General features: G+C 37.9%; 8 non-coding genes across 8 annotated transcripts; 6 read left to right on the top strand and 2 right to left on the bottom strand.

The window, feature by feature from the left end:
- Positions 1-503: 503 nt before the first annotated feature.
- Trnav-aac (transfer RNA valine (anticodon AAC)) lies at positions 504-576 on the bottom strand. Its single transcript has one exon. It is a non-coding gene; the product is annotated as a tRNA-Val (tRNA).
- Positions 577-3,242: 2,666 nt separating this feature from the next.
- Trnav-aac (transfer RNA valine (anticodon AAC)) lies at positions 3,243-3,315 on the top strand. The gene has a single exon. It is a non-coding gene; the product is annotated as a tRNA-Val (tRNA).
- A 1,928-nt stretch (positions 3,316-5,243) lies between these two features.
- On the bottom strand, positions 5,244-5,316 carry Trnav-aac (transfer RNA valine (anticodon AAC)). The gene has a single exon. It is a non-coding gene; the product is annotated as a tRNA-Val (tRNA).
- Positions 5,317-6,708: 1,392 nt separating this feature from the next.
- Trnav-aac (transfer RNA valine (anticodon AAC)) lies at positions 6,709-6,781 on the top strand. The gene has a single exon. It is a non-coding gene; the product is annotated as a tRNA-Val (tRNA).
- Positions 6,782-11,563: 4,782 nt separating this feature from the next.
- On the top strand, positions 11,564-11,636 carry Trnav-cac (transfer RNA valine (anticodon CAC)). Its single transcript has one exon. It is a non-coding gene; the product is annotated as a tRNA-Val (tRNA).
- A 626-nt stretch (positions 11,637-12,262) lies between these two features.
- Positions 12,263-12,335, top strand: Trnav-cac (transfer RNA valine (anticodon CAC)). Its single transcript has one exon. It is a non-coding gene; the product is annotated as a tRNA-Val (tRNA).
- Positions 12,336-14,261: 1,926 nt separating this feature from the next.
- Positions 14,262-14,334, top strand: Trnav-cac (transfer RNA valine (anticodon CAC)). Its single transcript has one exon. It is a non-coding gene; the product is annotated as a tRNA-Val (tRNA).
- Positions 14,335-16,409: 2,075 nt separating this feature from the next.
- Positions 16,410-16,482, top strand: Trnav-cac (transfer RNA valine (anticodon CAC)). Its single transcript has one exon. It is a non-coding gene; the product is annotated as a tRNA-Val (tRNA).
- Positions 16,483-21,866: the final 5,384 nt, after the last annotated feature.

The raw sequence follows: 21,866 nt of genomic DNA, 5'->3' as shown, positions 1-21,866 counted from the left end.
ATATGTGTATATATATATATATGTGTGTGTGTGTGTGTGTGTGTCTGTGTGTCCCCCCCCCCCCCAACATCACTTGACAACCGATGCTGGTGTGTTTACGTTCCGGTAACTTAGCGGTTCGGCAAAAGAGACCGATAGAATAAGTACTAGGCTTATAAAGAATAAGTCCTGGGGCCGATTTGCTCGACTAAAGGCGGTGCTCCAGCATGGCCGCAGTCAAATGACTGAAACAAGTAAAAGAGAGATAACAAAGTCCGACTTTTGTGAACCTTCAGAAACTTCCTTCTCCACTCTGGTTAAAAAAAGCTTTCCCAACAAATCCTGAAATAATCTGAACATACACCATTTGAAGTGTATTTGCAGAAAATTTCATTTAATTAAAAAAAAAAAAAAACTATTATTCTGGATGTTGTGAAGAAACAACGTCGGAGAGGGTTGAAATCAAACCTGTATATTATTAAGTGAAGTTTTTATCGATATACGAAAAAAAAAGTGTCATTCGTAGGTTCCAGCGAGTTTCGAACTCACGACCTTCTGCGTGTTAAGCAGATGTGATAACCACTACACCATGGAACCTTGACGTTGGAAGATTGCAAATTTAGAGTATATATTGTGGTTTGCATTATTTATATTATATTATTAACTCTCATTTTGTTTACATGTTAAACCTTTACATTTATGTCCAGACAATTAAATAAATATTAAAGCTTGTAATATTTTACCGATCTATTTTAATCGTTTAATTAGATTTCACAAAGTCGCTGCAACAAATCAATACCCTTTAGATTTTACTGATTACTTCCCTTGCTTTTAATATCTTCTCTTTCAATATTTCACTCACCATCGTGTTTCGGCAATATTTTGCTTTAAACGGTTATTCAGAGCAAAAAACACTGGGGTATTTACTATTCAAGAAGAGTGGTCCCGGTGTCCGCTTTCGCACACACGCGCATCCGCGCTAGAGAGTCGTGACTAGTCGATCCTAAGACTACCTAGCGCGAGTGCACATCATTTCGCAGAAATAGATGTGACACCTAAATACACCCTGGAAGAACGCAAAACAACATTTTAAGAGTAAGATGGGGAAGATTCAACAAAAAAATTATTTACTTTGTATTTTATTTACTTTGTTTAGGATCGACTAGTCACTACTAGCTAGTGCGGATGCGCGAATAGTACCTGCACGGGCTATAACTTTTTACTGGTCCTTTGAGACAGGTGGGGGGGGGGGAAGCTATTCTCAGACTGGAGAGACATGTTTCCGAATGTTGCTTGCTGCATGTTGTAAAACCGGGCAATGAATTAGGTCGTCGTAAGTTCAGATGGTGCTCCCTCAGCGATGTTTCTTCGAAACTTTATAAGAAAATGCATATTTTTCTATGAAACTTTGCTCAGATACATCCCATATAACCTCTCATGGCTTTTATTTTTTGGAATTTTCAGAAAACTTTTGCGAATTTTATGTTCTATTATCGGGGGTTCATACGATTATGAAAAAAAAAAGTTTGTGATTTAAGGGCGATCTAGCTGTTGTTTTTAGCATATCTCATATACACCTGAGGTTTACCTCGTTTTTTTTTTTTTAAACTCTGATAGGTATGAATTTTTTTCGTAGTTTTTATCCCCTTAGACACATATAATGGAATAATGATTACCTACATCGGTGGTCCATTGCTGGTATTTAAGCCAAAAATTTGGTTTGTCCAAGTCTCTAAAAGTTGTGACGGGACAAAATCGGAGTAGGGGAACAATTGCGTATGTTTGCCGGGTAAGAAGGATCCAAACTACCTTTAAAAAAAATATTAATGTTATCAACATAACCGTAATCTACGCTCTCAACAAACATATTACTCTTCTATTTGTTTCATTCATTGAACTGCGACCAAGATGGGCATAGCTGATCAAATCGATCCCTGTACTTATATTGGTTGACACTTATTTTACAAGTCCAGAATTTATTCTATCGGTATCTTTTTTTTTTTTTTTTTTCACTGTGACGTAAACAAACCGACACCGGTTGTCAAGCGATGCGGGGAGAAACTCAAAGGCACACGCACGAGCGCGCGTGCACACACACAGACACACTCACACGCATACACACACTCTCATCATCATCATTATCATCATCATCGTCGTCGTCGTCGTCGTCGTCATCAGCATCATCGTTTTAACGCCCATTCTTTCATGCTTCAATGCACCGGGCGGAGCTTATTCGAGGCACATTTCCTACCGCCCTTCCTCCTGTCGCCCGTCGTGATCAGTTTCTAAGCAACGTAATATTTTCGCATGGACAGACAAGATTAAACTGACTATTAGAAACGAATGACACTGCTTGTGTAACGGTGACACTCATTTACAACTATCCGCTATGTCAAAACAAGGCCACACAAAATGCACAATCCTAAGTGCCTTGCTTACCAACCACATGGTTCCGGGTTCAGTCCCACTGCGTGGCACCTTGGGCAAGTGTCTTCTACTATAGCCTCGGGCCGACCAAAGCCTTGTGAGTGGATTTGGTAGACGGAAACTGAAAGAAGCCCGTCGATTATATGTATATGTATGTATGTGTGTGTGTTTGCGTGTCTGTGTTTGTTCCCTCCAACATCGCTTGACAACCGATGCTGGTGTGTTTACGTCTCCGTAACTTAGCGGTTCGGTAAAAAGACACCGATAGAATAAGTCCTGGGGTCGATTTGCTCGACTAAAGGCGGTGCTCCAGCATGGCCGCAGTCAAATGACTGAAACAAGTGAAAGAGTAAAGGAGTAAAGGTATACGCCAGCACATTATATACGCATACCTAAACACATCCAAATTGTTGTCAATAGACGCTATAAAAATGGATCGGGAAGCATTCAGCTGTCCGAGTACCAAACCAATTATTGCATTGAAAGACATTAAATAACATGAAGCAGTGAGACCACACTCGGATATGATTACGAAATAAACTTTTATTGGACATCCTCGCATATAAATCTAAAAACGAACCCGCATATGTATAAATGTGTATACACCGGAGTAAGCACATAAAATGTGCAACAAGGTGGAAAAAAGAGTACTCAAATACCAGAGGTAGAGTAATATGCTTTATTTAAAAGCAGCAGAAATATAACAAAAGACTGTTACTCGGAGTTTCACGTTCCCGTTCATCGGACAAATGCGTGTGTGTATGTGCGTGCGTGCGTGCGTGCGCGATATATATTTGTGTGTATAATCTTTAATTTTGCACCGTTATACTCGTTGAGGTTCCATGGTGTAGTGGTTATCACATCTGCTTAACACGCAGAAGGTCGTGAGTTCGAAACTCGCTGGAACCTTAGGTAAACATTTTTTTTCTGTATCGTAAGGATGTTGAAGTCTGCCCCACGCCCGCTGGGTTTATTTCCTCCTGACTTGGAAATAAAAATGGATATTTTTAGATGAAGTTTTCTATAAATACCTTTCTAATGGTGCAAATAAATTAATTACTGGGCACGCACACTGGGTTGTATTATAATTTTCCCCCATATTTCAAGTTCCATTTTGTACATATGTGTGAAGTGTATCAGTATGTATGGGTGCACGCCTACAAGTTTTCTCTTTTCACATTAAATTCCGATATAATCGGAATCTACACCATCTCAAGGATATGTGCAGAAAATTTCACTGAAAAATATCCCTCTCTCCAAAAATCACGAGGAAGCAAAGTCGGTAAATTTACTGCGAAGGGTGTACTTGTAAACATTTACCGCTAAGTCGGTGGAGTCCAGTGGGGCACACATGTGAAAGTATGCCCTCTTTCACCTGTTTTAATCATTGAACTATGACCAAGCTGGTTACAACATTGAAGGGCCTTTAGCCAATCAAATCGACCCAGTACTTACTTTTTTTTTAGTCTGGTAACTTATTGTATCGTTTTCTCTTTTACTGGGACGTAAACAAACCGACACCGATTGTCAAGCAATGTGGGACAAACGCAAAGGTACACTCACACTAGTGCGGCATGCGCGCACCACACGCACGCACGCACACGCACACACACACACACACACACACACACACACCGCATGCACGCACCCACGCACGCACACGCGTATACGTATCGTCAGCAGCAGCATGGCCGCCGCCGTCGTCCACTTTCCCAAAGAGTTCATTGAGACTGATTTTCTACGGTCAGATGTCCTTCTTGTGGTTAATCCTCATCCGTTTCCAAGCTAAGTAATATATTTTCCCGTGGCCAGACATGTTTCCGCAGAACATTGAAAATGAACGAAAGGCGGAAAGCTGGAAGAATTCTTTAGCACGCCGGGCAAAATACTTAGCGGCATTTCGTCCGTCTTTGCGTTCTGATTTCAAATTCTGCTGGGGTCGACTTTGCCTTTCATTGCCTTATAGGTGTCATGCGATGTTGAGACAAAGATACTCTAGCACACTAACAGATATACATAAATACATCGGATTCGTTGTCAATAAGTTCCTCTCGTGGTATCTACCGCAGTATAGTTTGTTCTAACAGAACATCCAGGTTTAAGTGGAAGCATTAGCGTAGCTAGAGTGTGTGCCGCCCAAGCGGCCCTTCCGTTTGCCGTCCCCGGACCTCACAAAAAATACGGTAAATTTTCAGATTAACACCCGCACGATTTTCACTAGGGTGTTAGGGTTAGGGTTTCAGGGTTAGAGTTAGGGACGGAATTCCCCCCCTAACACCCAAGTGAAAATTGTGCCGGTGTTAATCTGAAAATTTACCAAAAATACATATTGCCTACACCAGACCCCAAAATGCCGTCCCTTTAAAACTGCCGCCCGGGGCGGACCACCGCTAGTGCCCCACCTAGCAGTAATGGGAGTAAATATTGATTTTAAATTTTGGCACAAGGCCAGCAGTTTCGGGGGAAGTCGATTACATCGACTCCAGTGCTCAGCTGGTACTTATTTTGTCAACCCCGAGAGGATGAAAGCAAAGTCAACCACGGTGGAATTTGAACTCAAACGTAAAAACGGATGAAATGCCGCTAAGCATTCTGCCCACCCTGCTAAATATTACGTCTCGGCATTAATACTGACTTTGTCGTTAATACATATTTTTTGCAATAAGTAAAGTTCGCTTGTTGTTCTATCAACAGGGTAAACTATGCGTAGAAATGTTTGGGTCGACTGGCGGATTTAATAATAGACAGATACACAGTGAGACCAAAATTGGATATCATGATTAACATTTTATTGACATCCTCATATATCATAAAGTAAGCAAAAGAAATGCCATGCTAGGTTCCAGCGAGTTTCGAACTCACGACCTTCTGCGTGTTAAGCAGATGTGATAACCACTACACCATGGAGCCTTGGCGAAAGTGGACAGCAAATTTAGAGAATACTAGCAGTATAACCCGGCACTGCTCGGGGTTAAGCTAGGATTATTAAATGATTAAGTCCTTTATTTCAAACCAAAATAAGTAACATCGACATCAGATTTGAGCGAAATCCGTTGAAATTGGTTTGGCTGAAAATGGTTTGCTGGCAATTTGATTGGGAAATCCCATAAGGAATCAGTTTATTGGTTATTTTCACTTATTGACTCTTTTTTTAAATGTTGCATTAGAGATCTGCATAGGAGAAGGTTGATCTGAAGGTTTGCATTGGGGATCTGGATTGGAGTAACTTAGGAAAGCTTACCAACAACCTTAACCAAAAAATAAGGAGCCTGTCCCTTCTATGTTAACTCTAACCCTAACCCTAAACCCTAACCCTAACTCTGACCCTAAAACCGTAACCCTAACCCTAATCCTAATCGTAACACCCTAGTGGAAATCGTGCGGGTGTTAATCTGAAAAATTACCAAACCCTTTTTGTGGTCCGAAAAACGGGTTGGGGGGGGGTGACTGACAAATTGTTACATACGTTTTTGTTTCATAGTTGTGAAATATAAACAAAACTCTTTCGCTCCCAAAGTAGTATATGTGCGTATGTGTGAGAGTGAGAGGGGGGGGGAAAGAAAGATGAACGATTTAAAATAAATAAATGATTTAAAATAAATATATTTGAATTGTTGTGTGAGAAAGTATATATAATCTTATTATAGAATATAGTGTCTTTCAAAAACATCTTATATTTGAAACTATATCTCATGTTTAAGAAAAAAAATGCATTTTACACTGTCTTCCTTAGCTACATTTTCTTTCGTGATACGCTTTGTCTCCCTCTTCCACTTTTTAATTATTTTTTTTTTAGACGCTTGGCAAACACTCTGTTTCCCTTGTCACAAACACACTATTTGTTTCTTTCTCTCTTTTTTCTTTCTCTCTCTCTCTCTCTTTCTTTCTCTCTCTTTCTTTCTTTCTCCCTCTCTTTCTTTCTTTCTCTCTCTCTTGCTCTCTCTCTCTCCTTCACGCGCGTACGCACAGATTTGACTTCGCCATGTCAACAAACTTCAAAATTGGTAAAAGTTTATCGATTTTTACAGCTATACGCGGGTGCCTCTGTCAGAAAAAGTTGACAAAAACACAGATAGGGTCATGAACAATGTCCTTCTAAAATTGGAGCGACATGCGTGCTAATTTGTGGACGTGCATAACCCACATCACGTACACACACACACAAACATCTTGTGTTTTATAGATATTGATACACACGTGTATGGACGCAATTTCACACACAACACACGTGGGTATTTACACGTGAGCCTGGTGGATTTGTACATCTGTATAGTCTTTAAATTTGCAATTTGCACTTGTCAAGGTTCCATGGTGTAGTGGTTATCACATCTGCTTAACACGCAGAAGGTCGTGAGTTCGAAACTCGCTGGAACCTATCGGGACATCTTTTTTTTTTCTTCATTGTTATGATATGCAAGAATGTTGGTGAAAATTTAACATACCTAATCAAAGGTGTTTCTGCAACCATGCCTCCTTGCTTTGCTTCCCCATAACTTTCAGAAAGAGGATATTGTCTTAAATGAAAATTTTTTTTTTATAAATGCCTTCAAAATGGGGTATGTTCCGAGTATGTAGGTATTTGTAATGAACATTTTTTTCAGCGTGAGTAGGGGAGGAGAGAGTTCTATCGGATAATTAACACAAGTCAATGCTGTTTCCTCTTAAATTTCAGAGAAAAAAAAGGGGCATTTCTTGAAGAAAATTTCTACGAATTCCTTTCATACGGTGTAGATATTATAACAATAAATTATTGCTTGGATCTGAGTAGTTAGGGAATGCAACGTACAGTTTCCTGTAAGTGAGACTGCCTCATGGCCCCAGCAGACAAAATGAAAAAGGGGTTGTTCAAGAACAGTGACGGTTAATTCGGAATTAATGCGGAAAATGTTGGGAGCGCACACATGCATACTGAAATACATCAGCTATAGCAGAGACTCCAGCTAAGAAGATCTGAAGAAGGAATTGTAATTCCGAAATATCATCGGACTATAGATAACCAAATTACAACAGGTATATAGTCCATTTTTTTGTTTTATAGTGCATTGTTGTACCATTCTAAACTTTTATTCTTTACATACATACATACATACATACATACATACATACATACATATATATATATATATATATATATATATATATATATATATATATATATATATATATATATATATATATATATATATATATATATATATATATATATATATATACATATATATATATATGTATATATATACACATATATATATATATATATATATATACATATACATACGTATATATATATATATAAGTTCAAAAAAACACAAAAAACAATAACAAAAAAACAACAAAGTGAGGACGTGATACGGATAGTGTTATTGGACGCTCGGGAAAGGAAGGAGAGAGAGTATGACGTTTCGGGCGGAGCCCTTCGTCGGAAAGACAGAAAGTTCGGAGAATGGAAAAACGGAGGAAGAGGAAATGCCCACGAGGTTACGTATATATATATATATATATATATATATATATATATATATATATATATATATATATATATATATATATATATATATATATATATATATATATATATATATGTTGAGACCCCTTCGGTCATGACTGACCATGGGATTGCACCTAGAAAGTTACCCTCCCAGGCACAAGTTCAGGAAAGGTTGTTTATGGAAGACCAGCAGTCGCCCATGCATGCTGGCCTCCCCTCTCCATGCCACCAGTGTTATCCAAGGGAAAGGCAAAGGGGCCGATACAGCTTGGTACCTGTGATGTTGCAACTCATTTCTATAGCTAAGCGAACTGGTGCAACGTGAAATAAAGTGTCTTGCTCAAGAACACAACACGCAGCCCGGTCCGGGATTCGAACTCAACAATCTCACGATCGTAAGCTCGACGCTCTAACCACTGAGTCATGCACCTTCACACACACACACACACACACACACACACACACACACACACACACACACACACACACACACACACACACACAATGAAACTTGAAATTTTGTGAAAAAAATTAGGTGATGTTTGAGCACCCAACAATTTTTTTCACTTAAATTCCTATATAATTGTAACCTATATAATTGTGAGCTATCGTATTTTCTGAGAGTTAGTCCCCCCTTACAGATCCCTTTCGTCCCTCTAATACTTGGACGATGCTTGATCAATGTCAAACTTTCCCCAGACTCCCACAACCCAAGCTGCTTTGCTCAAACGGTTTGGGGGTTTAGGTCTGCGCAAGTGTTCGTCTTTATCTCTTCCCTGCTGTCTTTCCTCCATCCACGCTTGCTCCTCTTTGGTGGACAACATCCTCTCCTCTCCTCTCCAACATGTACTAATTTCAACAGGGAGATGGATGAAGCTCTCTGTCTCTCACGGTGGAAAGACCTGGGTTTCTCAGTTCCGGTTACAGTGGAGGATAGACGGAAACAGAGAGTATGGGACAATTTGCGTTCAGGTGCCACTTTCAACTCTCTCCTTGATCAATCCGATAAATTTTCAAGGTGCCGCCTACTTTCAGCTAATGCAGAATTCTCAGGGGACTGGATTGATGCTCTGCTTGTAGCCAACATTGGAGGTCTACTCAGTCTAGATGAACTCCACATCTCCATCGCACTCAGAGTGGGACCTGACGTCTGTAGGGGAATGAGATGCCGCTGTGGTAGGCTCCTCGACTCCACCGGTCTTCGCGGTCTGTCTTGCCGCCTAAATGCTGGTCGTTCCGCTAGTCACACCAAGCTAAACCTAATCATTAAGCGGGGCCTGGCTCGGATTAAAATACCCTCAGTTCTGGAGCGGTCTGGGTTACCCAGAAGTGATGAAAAGAGACCAGATTCCTTTGGTCCCTCCCGCATCCTGGATGCTGCAGTTAATGGAAGGGACACTGCTTCCGTAGCCGAACAGATGAAAACCCTGAAGTATCGGGACCTGACAGTGAACTATCTCTTCCAACCTGTGGTGTTTGTGACGTTCAAAGGGATTGGGCCATTAACCGCGAAGTTCTTTCCAACATTGGCAGCTCGCCTCACCGAGGTGTCAGGTGATGCCCGTGAGGGCGCTTGGCTTTTCCAACACCTTAGCCTCGCCATCGTCTGTGGTAACGCTGCGAGCGTGTTGGCTTGATTCAGTAGGTCCCATTAAACCTTGTGGTGTGTGACCAGTTGCTGTAAAAAAAAAAAAAAAAAAAATCCCCACAGATGGTTTCAATACAGTTTTAACAGAATGATCTGGAAGAATTGGCTGAAAGTTCTCCGGTAATTTTCTTTCATTTAAATAAATGTTTATGTTAATTAAAAAAATTACCAGCCAAATCTTTAAAATGACATGCGAAGCAAAGTGGAAAAAAATAGTACTCGAATACCAGAGGTAGAGTAATGTACTTTATTGAAAAGCAGGAAAAATATCACAAAAGCTGTTGTTCAGAGTTTCACATTCCCTCCCGTTCGTCGGACAGTTTTGCTTCCGACGAACGGGAACGTGAAACTCTGAGTAACAGTTTTTGTGATATTTTTGCTGCTTTTGTGATATTTTTTGCTGATAGAGAGAGGATTGAAGGACATTTGGCTGTTAGTTCTAGCAGGACGAACGACCACACAAAAGTTTTTTTTTTTCATTGATACAATCAATAATGGTTTTGAGTCCATAAATATCTGTAGAAAGATAGCAGTGGTTTTTTTCTTTCATTGTATCTAATTCTACTCCCTTGCCCCAGCAAATGATATAATGCTTAACAATTAACCGATAATTAATTATTACTTAATTAGCAACTGATCGATGTCACAAAATGTGAAATTAATCGTCGTTTTTTGAGATGCCTTTTGATAGTCAGCGGGAACTCGCCACAGAGTAAGCGGGCTGCAAGAGAAGTCTTCAGAAGAGGAACTCCCGCCGTGCATGTGTTTCGGTTTGTTATTTTCTGACACTCTAAGACAGCCAGACTCACCGAAGTAGTGACTCTTCGGGGTCCTTCCTCTGTTTTTGAAATGTCACCTTTATTGGGAGTCCGCCTTTGGGTGACTTGATTTTCATCTAAACCAATTCTATCCCTGATGTCCTACGATCACTTTCTTTTATAGTAAGTCGGTTGCCACCTCTCAGTCGTATGATCGGTGGTGAGGGTAAGAAAGGGCCGAAGAACTGATGATAGTACATTTGTCAGGTTTTCAAATTGCATTTAAGCCTTTTGAACAAGTAATTAAATTTCCTGGTCATACCTTTAATGATGTAAATTATCCATAAAAAGAAAAGAAGTGAAATTGATATTTTCTGTTTCTCTAATACTTTTTCAATATCCTCTGAGCGTACAGTTTTCATATCGACCGCTAAAAGTAATTGATTGTTGCTCCGAAAAGAGATATTTGATGAAATTTATGAATAATTAAAATATCTGAAAATTTGTCACTGGGGGTGTCTCCGTTTCTTGCAGCATAACGAGAGGTTTTTTTTTCCCCCGCCAATCCTTGGGCTAAAACTACTTTCCACAGTAAACGGTAATAAAATTTCGTGATCTGCTTCGTACGTTAAAAGGGTTAAATATATAATTATGTTTGGACAGGTTTCATAGTGTAGTACTTTGCGTTTAGTACTACTTACTGTTTCACGCACAACAATTTATTTACTCTGCCATTCACATAAACAGATTTACAATCTTTGTTTTGATAAGTATCGGTGTAGTTTCACTTTTATTTTCAATTCACAAGCGAGAACACTCACGCACACACACACACATACACACACGCGCGCGTGCACGCACATACACAGAGACTTATACAGAAAATAAATATTAAAGAAAAAAAGACAACCTAGAGGTACAAAATATGATTCTTCGCGTGTTAACAACAATAATAATTATTATTTCAAAAAGATGTACTTTTGATATTACGTAAGTGATGCGATTGTTTATATCAATAGCAACTGGTTTATGCTGGTTATATTGATTTCGTTTTGTCTGTTGTGGGTATAATACGGAGAGGTTTCTAATGGACACAATCCTGTTGCTAATGTTTACGTCTGTAACCAGTTTTAAAACGGCTGAGCTCTTTTTTCTCATCTCGCCACTATCTATATTTCATCCACGAAATAAAGGGTTAAAGATATAATAATAATGTTTTTAGTTTTGATTTAAATACTAATGACTACGTTTGTTTACATCGTGGGTTCCGTGGTGTAGTGGTTATCACGTCTGTTTCACACACAGAATGTCGCGAGTTCGATCCTCGTCGGAACCTGTTGATTTGTAATTTTTTTTCATATCGTGGGTATCTCATCTTACAATCTACTATTAATATTCGTTACTCAAATGGAAGCTGATTATTTAGAAATGCATGAAAATCACAATTTCACACGAAATAGCAAATCAACGCTGTCTCATGCAAACCTATTTACATTTATTTTGCTTTGATTCAGACTAGTTTCACTTTCGTTTTCAATTTTGGCGTGTGAACCGTCCCCGCCACGAAATGCACACGAACTCGCGAGCGCAAAACAAATATATATTCGAATACTAAAGGGATATTAGACAATAAACACATACGTTAATAACAATAATAATGATTTTAAAATAAAATATCTATGATATTCTATGAAACGCCTGTTTTCATCGATAGCAAATGTCTTATTAGCTTATGTTGATTAAATCGATTTTTTTACTGTAATATGGAGAAACGGAGATGTAAGATGAGATAAACAATGCTAATGCTTATTTTTGACCAAACAATTAAACTACCAGCCTCTCAATTTCTTATGTTACCATTATTTCTTAAATTTCATCCTTAAACAAAAATAAAAAAATTGTCCCAGATTCACTTATAAATAATGCTTACAAATACGTTACTGTCATAAGGTTGCACTCGTAGGTTCCGTGGTGTAGTGGTTATCACATCTGTTTCACACACAAAATGTCGCGAGTTCGATCCTCGTCGGAACCTGTGGGATATTTTTCTTCTGCGTTTTCCCTCTATCAATGATTTACTGCTAAAATTTATTTCTTAAATGGGTGCTAATTGACTTCGCTTCCACACTTAATTTTATTTGTAAACGAATGAGCATTCCAACCTCAAAAAGATAACTTCTACAGGTTTATCTACATCTGTGTAAGAGAACCGTTGTTGCATAACTGCGTTTCCGCTTAGTCGCCGTTTCGCTCCTATAAACATGTTTACGCTGTTTGTTTACATGAAATTCATTCTAGTTTCATTTTGGCTTTTACTTAGCTCGCGCGAACTCACATACAATCACAGACACAACGCATAAACAAATATATTTTTAAAAAAGACCAAAGGTACACTATAAAACAAATCATATAAAAAAAAGAGTCATGCATTAATAGACATTCCTTAATGCCTAATAGGCATTCCTTCGTTTTGCGGAGCCAAAACGAAAGAATGCTCATTAGGCAGTCTTATACAACTTGTTATTTTCGAAATAAAATAACGATGATGTCATATAAATGATGTGTTTGTTTACAATGATGGCAAATGTGTTATTGGTGTAAGTTAGTTATAACGATGTTGTTTATTGTCGCAGCTTGAATACAAAGGCAGCTCGAAATGACAGTCGTGTTGTTGTTAATATAGCTTAAATACAGACATCTCTTGGTGACAATCCTGTTGCTTAATGCTTATTTCTATCTGCAAATGACTGAACTGAGCTTGCTGTTCGTTTAGAATATAAAAAAAAAGATCAAGCAATTTTGATGACTCCCATAAAATCATGACAATATAGATACACACGCGCGCACGTGTGTGTATGTATGTACGGTATTTTAACGTGTATAAGGAACCCCCTAATTTTTGGGCTTAAAATTTTGAAAATGGTTTTGTAAGGGATTATAATACTATCCGTGTATAAGAAACTCCCATATTTTTTTAAACCTAATTTTTGACAAGAAAGGGTCCCTTCTACACGTTAAAATACGGTATGTATGTATGCATATATATGCATACTCATTCTCACATATTCTTGCATATGCATATATGCATATACATGTGCATGTATATACATATATATATATGCACATATATATATGTGCATATATATATATATATATATATATATATGCACATATAAAGACCATATATATGCATATATATATGTATATATGTCTATATGTATGTGGGCATATATCTATATAGTATGTATAAGTCTGTCTATCTATCTATCTATCTATCTATCTATCTATCTATCTATCTATCTATCTATCTATCTATCTGTGTGTGTCTGTGTGTCTGTCTGTGTGTGTGTGTGTGTGTGTGTGTGTGTGTCTATCTATCTATCTATCTATCTATCTATCTATCTATCTATCTATCTATCTATCTATCTATCTATCTATCTAGCTAGCTAGCTAGCTAGATAGCTAGCTAGCTATGTATATATACAAACAAGCACATATACACATACAGATACTCATTCGCATGTATGTTCTTATTGCTTTCAGTTTCATCAACCTGATGAAATCGGATACTCTTTGCTGAGAAGGCTTAATATGGTCGGAACATGTCCGTTTTCACTTTTTTTTACTACTTGGTTTTAAAGGCCAAAATCATTCCAGTTCATCTTGTTTTTAATTACCGAAAGTTTTGGTTAACTAATTTCTGAAGAATTATCTCCATTGCTAATTGACTTTTTAAAAATTTAAACATCCCCGTTAGAAGATGCTTCATAAACTGCTTCGATAATTCCATTTGATCAAGTATTCCAGGTTCATTTTATTGCATATGGGAGACCCTTCCATTCTGGCATTTCTGATATTGTCTCAAACAATGTTTTTATAACTCAATCTTGAAAACAAGGGGTAAAAATGTTTTCTCTGGTTTACGTTTAAATACTTAAAATTGCGATTTGCCCTTTCGTAAGGTTCCGTGGTGTAGTGGTTATCACATCTGTTTCACACACAGACTGTCGCGAGTTCGATCCTCGTCGGAACCTGGTGCCAATTTTTTCACATTCTATATATTTTCACCCAGATTTAATTGCTAACGAGTGTCATCTCACTAAGTGCAAATATATAAATTCGTTCATTTGGTTAATACAATTCGGAAATGAATAAAAATCACAGCCTCATAAAGTGAACTACTATAGATGGCGTAGATTTATTTACATCTGTATTGAAAATCGTTCTGTTACGCATGCACCCATCAACGCTCTATCTCCCTTTCTTTCGCCCTTACACAAATACAGCTACGTTCTTTGTTTTGAAAATAGTCAGCCTAGTTTCACTTTCGTTTTCAATTCGTGCGTATAAACACACATCTGTCTTTCACTTCCTCTTTCTCTCTCTCTCTCCCTTCTCGCTCTCACACACTCACACACACACACACACGCACGAATATACACAAGTATAACATCAAATAAATATTTAGCAAAATAAATATGCATTGTATAATAACTTCGTGTATTCATAAAATAACAACAACAGTAAAAATAATTATAATAATCACAACGATGGTTTTCAGATATCGATAATGATTCATAAATCGAGTGTTTTTCTGCTATAGATAAAATGCAGAGATGTTGCTGAATGACAGACTACGCACTATATTTATTTATATCTGTAATTACTTCTAAATAACTGAACTATTAAACAACTAGATTTACTTTCCCGTATTACTACCATTTATCTACGTTTTATCCATAAAAATAAAAATATAAAACTTATGCTTGCGGTTTATATTTAAATATTTATAATTTTAAATTTTTTTTCGCAGATGTTACGTTGTGTAATGGTTAACACGTTTGCCTCCCACAAAGAGTATTACAGGTTCAATCCTTATCAAAACATCATAGATTCTTTCTTTTGCTTTAATTTGTTATCCTACTAGTTATGTTTTCATTCGTTTCATCTCTTGGCATATTTTCCTTTCCTTTATATCATGGATGCTGTTGAGAGTCTTATCAGCATATTGTCCTCATTACGCTTCTATACATGAGGTCCCAGTCGAATCATTATTATTCGTAAATTTAAACCTCTGCATCTTTATACATATTCAGTAAATGTATTATTGTTCTTCAACAAGTTCACCAACAATAACCAAATAACACACACACACGCGTACACATACACACGCTGTAATATAATGGAATCTTTCTGAATTGACGGGCACCACTTTTCATTTATGTAGAAATTTTTGTTAAGAAGGCTAAGAGAAAAAGATGTTTTATATGACACATTCTACCAGTATCCCAAGTTTGAAAGTGTTTCGTTAAGAAAACAAGTGGTGCCCGTCAATTGAGAAAGATCCATATATTGTAATATAAGTAGAATTTGATATAGTTATGTAATGAAGTGCGGCCTTGTCCGAATGCAGTTCCATTTGAACGAGACCTTTATCAAAATGTCATTATGACATGAGAGTGCTTTTGTTATGCTTTTGTTGGACTGTCAAGTCAGCCTTGCAACATATATAAAGTTCCCCCCATCTCTGACCTTGGATATGGGAGTCTAAGCAGCAACACTTTTCCAAATATATTATTCTCACTGGTTATTGTTGACGTGGATCCAAGGTGTTTCTCCGTCCAACAGCACCGTAATTATTTTGTACGCAACTCCGTCCGCTCTAAACCGCGCACACACACATGCATATGTACGCACACACGTTCATGTATAAACATATATCGAAACACACACACAACACAAACACACACACACGAACATATAAACACAAAGACGATGCGGGTGGGTATAAACTGTGGTTTTTCTAAATGTAAACAATATAGCTCTAATGGGCGCCAATGTTTCTATATTGGTTCTGTTATTCTCCCAATAGGGGTGGTGGTTATGCATTCTCCAAGCCTTGGTTACCAGTATAGTTCTATTTATAAACATCTGCGGTGAGTTAATTATAGTTTTAGGTGCTGGCCAAACTATTACCTTGAATCAGACGTATTATTATGTTACATTTCCAAAACACTTAAAAACAACAATAAAAATCGTAATAAAAGGTTAAACTAATTAATGGGCTTTTTGCCTTTAAATAGCTAAAAAACAATATACTTACGATGCAGGTTTCGTGGTGTAGTGGTTATCACGTCTGTTTCACACACAGAATGTCGCGAGTTCGATCCTCGTCGAAACCTGTAGGGGTTACTATTTTTTTACCTCTTTCCGCAGTCTTCCCGTAATGACCAACTAATGTACAAAATGAATGTTCTAATTTCTGTCTCCGTTGAGGACATCTCCTGAAGTCTTTGAGACTTATATATACATTACACAATCCCTCTATGAAGTTTGTCTCTCACGCATAATCATCGCTGGAACGTCTTTGACCATGTAGCAGACAAACTGAATCCGAACCTGGAGCGTTAAAATTCACAGATCAACACCGCTGGCGAATGATATTACTTTATTTGGCAATATTGACGAGAGATAATTACCACCAGCGATTAATGGTATAGTTAATAATATTAATTGTAAATTGGACTCTATTATGACGTCTGCTGACATTTTCGAGTCAATCAATTTTCAATTTTTGATGGGCGTTGACAGCCAAAAGGAAAGTTTAATTTTTGCACCTAAAGGCCATATAGAACATTCTTAAATGTTTTGGTAAGAGAAGAAAATCCCCCGGAATTCAGCTTGTTAGAGGAAATATTCTTATTGCAACCGGAGTCTATGGGTCTTAAGATACCCGTTTAATGAAATAATTCTCAATTTTATATCATAAAAACCTTGTCAAAACATATAGATGGCCTCACATGTAGATATCTCAGTTACACCCTTCCGGTATTCTCCAGATACTGCAGCACAAGTTTTTTCCCCCAACCCTTCGTCTGGCACCTAGCAACCTGGCTACTGCAACAAAAATAACGATTACCATGTCTTCTACCTTTCCTACCAGCCACACATGAGAAGATTGGTTTCAAATTTTGGCACAGTGCTAGTAATTTTAGGGGAAGGGAGTAAGTCGATTACATCAACCCCAGTGTTCATCTGGTATTTATGTTATCGACCCATAAAAGATGAAAGGCAAAGTTGACTTCAGAACGTAGCGGCAGACGAAATACCGCTAAGCATTTCGCCTGGCGTGCTAACGTTTCTTATTTCTTTATTGCCCACAAGGGGCTAAACATAGAGGGGACAAACAAGGGCAGACAAAGGGATTAAGTCGATTACATCGACCTCAGTGCGTAACTGGTACTTAATTTATCGACCCCGAAAGGATGAAAGCCAAAGTCGACCTCGGCGGAATCTGAACTCAGAACGTAAAGACGGACGGAATACCGCTAAGCATTTCGCCCGGCGTGCTAACGTTTCTGCCAGCTCACTGCCTTACAGAGAAGACAGCATTACAAGGAGTTACATAATTATCTTCACAGCATTCATAACGCCCATAAAGAATTCACATAATAAAGTAAAATGATGCACAGACACTCAGAGTAACAACGGGAAACTACAACGATGTTATGCAGGAAATATGTCAGGTCAATCAGTGTATGCTGATTTTATTTGGGTCCCATAATTCTATCCATCAATAGACTACAAAGAACCCATATAGTACCCTAAAAACAAATATTTTACTTAGAAGTAACGGGGACAATTGATGGGTGACACTCATTGAAGATTTCTCTTGGCGAAAGCACATTCATATCGTAACTGCATTCCAAAGGCTGTCACTTCTCTTCAGAGCCAGAAAATATTTCAGCCTCAAACAGTTACTGAATCCAAAGAAGAGTCGTTCACTTGATTTACATTCAAACACAGATGGACACGCACTGCTGGATTAGCTATTAAGCAAAATAAGCACAGAAATGGTAAATGGTCTACGGCACAAAACAAATCACATTAAACTTGCTACAATAATATTCGAAGTGACTTTTATAATTGGAAATATAATTTCAAAGTGTTCATAGCAAGGATTTGATCAAAGACTTTGCAGTTTAAAAAAAAAAAGGGAGAAAACCTCTCAAATATAAATAAAAGGTGTATGAGTGGCTGTGTGGTAAGTATCTTGCTTACCAACCACATGGTTCCGGGTTCAGTCCCATTGCGTGGCACCTTGGGCAAGTGTCCTCTACTATAGCCTCGGGCCGATCAAAGCCTTGTGAGTGGATTCGGTAGATGGAAACTGAAAGAAGCCCGTCATATATATGTATGTGTGCGTATATGTTTGCGTGTCTGTGTTTTCCCCCCAACATCGCTTGACAACCGATGCTGGTGTGTTTACGCCCCCGTAACTTAGCGGTTCGGCAAAAGAGACCGATAGAATAAGTACTAGGCTTCCAAAGAATAAGTCCTGGTGTCGATTTGCTCGACTAAAGGTGGTGCTCCAGCATGGCCACAGTCAAATGACTGAAACAAGTAAAAGAGTAAGAGAGTAAAGAGTATACAAAAATAAACATTATATTCCATCTTACTGTTATTTTTTCTCATTTAAAAAGATAAAAATTTATTTTATGGCTATTATTGTTTATATATTGAATTACATATATTTTGGGGAAACCAAAATCTTTAAAGTGCTTAGGGCATTTATGGGTCCTAATCCAGGTGAACTGTTTCCTTTCTCTGTCTTTTCTTTTATTGTTACTACTAGCAGTATAACCCGGCGCTGTTCGGGATTAAGCTAGGATTATTAAATGATTAAGTCCTTTATTTCAAACCAAAATAAGTAACATCAACATCAGATTTGAGCGAAATCCGTTGAAATTGGTTTGGCTGAAAATGGTTTGCTGGCAATTTGATTGGAAAATCCCATAAGGAATCAGTTTATTGGTTATTTTCACTTATTGACTCTTTTTTTAAATGTTGCATTAGAGATCTGCATAGGAGAAGGTTGATCTGAAGGTTTGCATTGGGGATCTGGATTGGAGTAACTTAGGAAAGCTTACCAACAACATTAACCAAAAAATAGGGAGCCTGTCCCTTTTATGTTAACTCTAACCCTAACCCTAAACCCGAACCCTAACTCTGACCCTAAAACCGTAACCCCAACCCTAATCCTAATCCTAACCGTAACACCCTAGTGGAAATCGTGCGGGTGTTAATCTGAAAAATTACCAAACCCTTTTTGTGGTCCGAAAAACGGGTTGGGGGGTGGGGGTGGGGTGACTGACGAATTGTTACATACGTTTTTGTTTCATAGTTGTGAAATATAAACAAAACTCTTTCGCTCCCAAAGTAGTATATGTGTGAGAGTGAGAGGGGGGGGGAGAAAGATGAACGATTTAAAATAAATAAATGATTTAAAATAAATATATTTGAATTGTTGTGTGAGAAAGTATATATAATCTTATTATAGAATATAGTGTCTTTCAAAAACATCTTATATTTGAAACTATATCTCATGTTTAAGAAAAAAAATGCATTTTACTCTGTCTTCCTTAGCTACATTTTCTTTCGTAATACGCTTTGTCTCCCTCTTCCACTTGTTCGTTCCTTTTTTTTTTTCCTTATCCGCTTTGTCTCCCTCTTCCACTTTTTAATTATTTTTTTTTTAGACGCTTGGCAAACACTCTGTTTCTCCCCTTGTCACAAACACTATTTCTTTCTTTCTCTCTTTTTTCTTTCTCTCTCTCTTTCTTTCTTTCTCCCTCTCTTTCTTTCTTTCTTTCTCTCTCTCTCTTGCTCTCTCTCTCTCCTTCACGCACGTACGCACAGATTTGACTTCGCCATGTCAACAAACTTCAAAATTGGTAAAAGTTTATCGATTTTTACAGCTATACGCGGGTGCCTCTGTGAGAAAAAGTTGACAAAAACACAGCTAGGGTCATGAACAATGTCCTCCTAAAATTGGAGCGACATGCGTGCTAATTTGTGGACGTGCATAACCCACAACACACACACACAAACATCTTGTGTTTTATAGATATTGATAATGGCCTTTATTCCGCGGAGCTGGCTGGTCTCATCTGTCAGCTCCTATGAATAGCGCCGCCATCATTCAAGCACCCCGTCCTACTCGTCTATCTAACTCTTGCCACTCCTGTTGAGTTTACCTCACTGACGTCTAGTTCAGTAGTCCTCAACCGGCTCCATACGATTCCCAGATGATCCATATAAGATTTTGGGGGCCCACACAAGCAGAGTAATAAATCGGGGATCAACAGTAGTATATTAAGAGTTCGTGAAATAGGTTCGATTCAGATGTATTTATTGCAAGAGTCTTTCAACCTGTACAAGTAAATTTGTGAAAAACAAATTAGGAATTTTGAAAGAAGTATCAATAAAACTAGTTTTTAAACATCGAATAAAAATTGGCTGAGAACCACTGATCTAGTCCTTCTTCCCCGTGATAATGATCCCTCTGGAATCTTCCCCCGGTTTATGCTTTCCTTGTATGTATTGAGCAACAGTTTGAAACGAACATAAACAGCATCCTGTACACTGCTTTCTGAGGGCTTGCAAATCATGGGCACTACTTTTTCCACATGATTCAGTAGGTAAAATAAATAAATGAATAGGAGTGGCTCTGTGGTAAGTAGCTTGCTTACCAACCACATGGTTCTGGGTTCAGTCCCACTGCGTGGCACCTTGGGCAAGTGTCTTCTGCTATAGCCTCGGGCCGACCAAAGCCTTGTGAGTGGATTTGGTAGACGGAAACTGAAAGAAGCCCGTCGTATATATGTATATATATATATATATATATATATATATATATATATATATATATATATATATATATATATATATGCTTGAGTGTCTGTGTTTGTCCCCCCAACATCGCTTGACAACCGATGCTGGTGTATTTACGTCCCCGTAACTTAGCGGATCAGCAAAACAGACCGATAGAATAAGTACTAGGCTTCTAAAGAATAAGTCCTGGGGTCGATTTGTTCGACTAAAGGCGGTGCTCCAGCATGGCCGCAGTCAAATGACTGAAACAAGTAAAAGAGTAGATTAACTTATTGATTTATTTTTTCCAGAATAAATAACCTTCGATGTCAAAACCTTAGTTTTTTTGGCGAGGTGGATTAGATAAAAAAAAAATCTGCGTTTAAATGAGGTATTAAAACAATGCCCAGTAACGAACCAACAAGATCGTTGTTGCCCCATCTTCTCGAAAGGGCAGCCAAATCTCTATTCAATAATACGCTTTATTAGCGGACAGACACCTTGGATAATGTAATCTTAGGAAAGGTAGAATACTTTCTATTCATAGTTCTGCTTGGTGAGGTCTGACATGAAGTTAAACACGGTTAGAGTCAATACGAGATCATTTGACCCGCGAGAGATAACTAGTAACACGGCATGAGAGTGGAGAAATTATAATTAGGAAAGGTGAAAATCTGACGTGGCTGTCCCAATTTACTGAAACGAATAAATAAATTAAATCGTGTTAAAATTCAAGAAATTCGGAATATAGTTTACGAGAATGATAAAGAGCTACAGAAATTCGGAATATAGTTTACGAGAATGATAAAGAGCTACATAAATGCGACACATTGGTATTTTTTCCTGTCGTATAAAATGCAACACTTTGTGTAAAGAAGAATTTTTATTTTCCAAATGAAGTGTTATATGTTAA

Source organism: Octopus bimaculoides, chromosome 24, assembly GCF_046866305.1.
Source record: "Octopus bimaculoides isolate indiv1 chromosome 24, ASM4686630v1, whole genome shotgun sequence".
Classification (NCBI taxonomy): domain Eukaryota; kingdom Metazoa; phylum Mollusca; class Cephalopoda; order Octopoda; family Octopodidae; genus Octopus; species Octopus bimaculoides.
The sequence above is the reverse complement of the archived record's forward strand: the minus strand, read 5'-3'. Positions and strand labels throughout refer to the sequence as shown.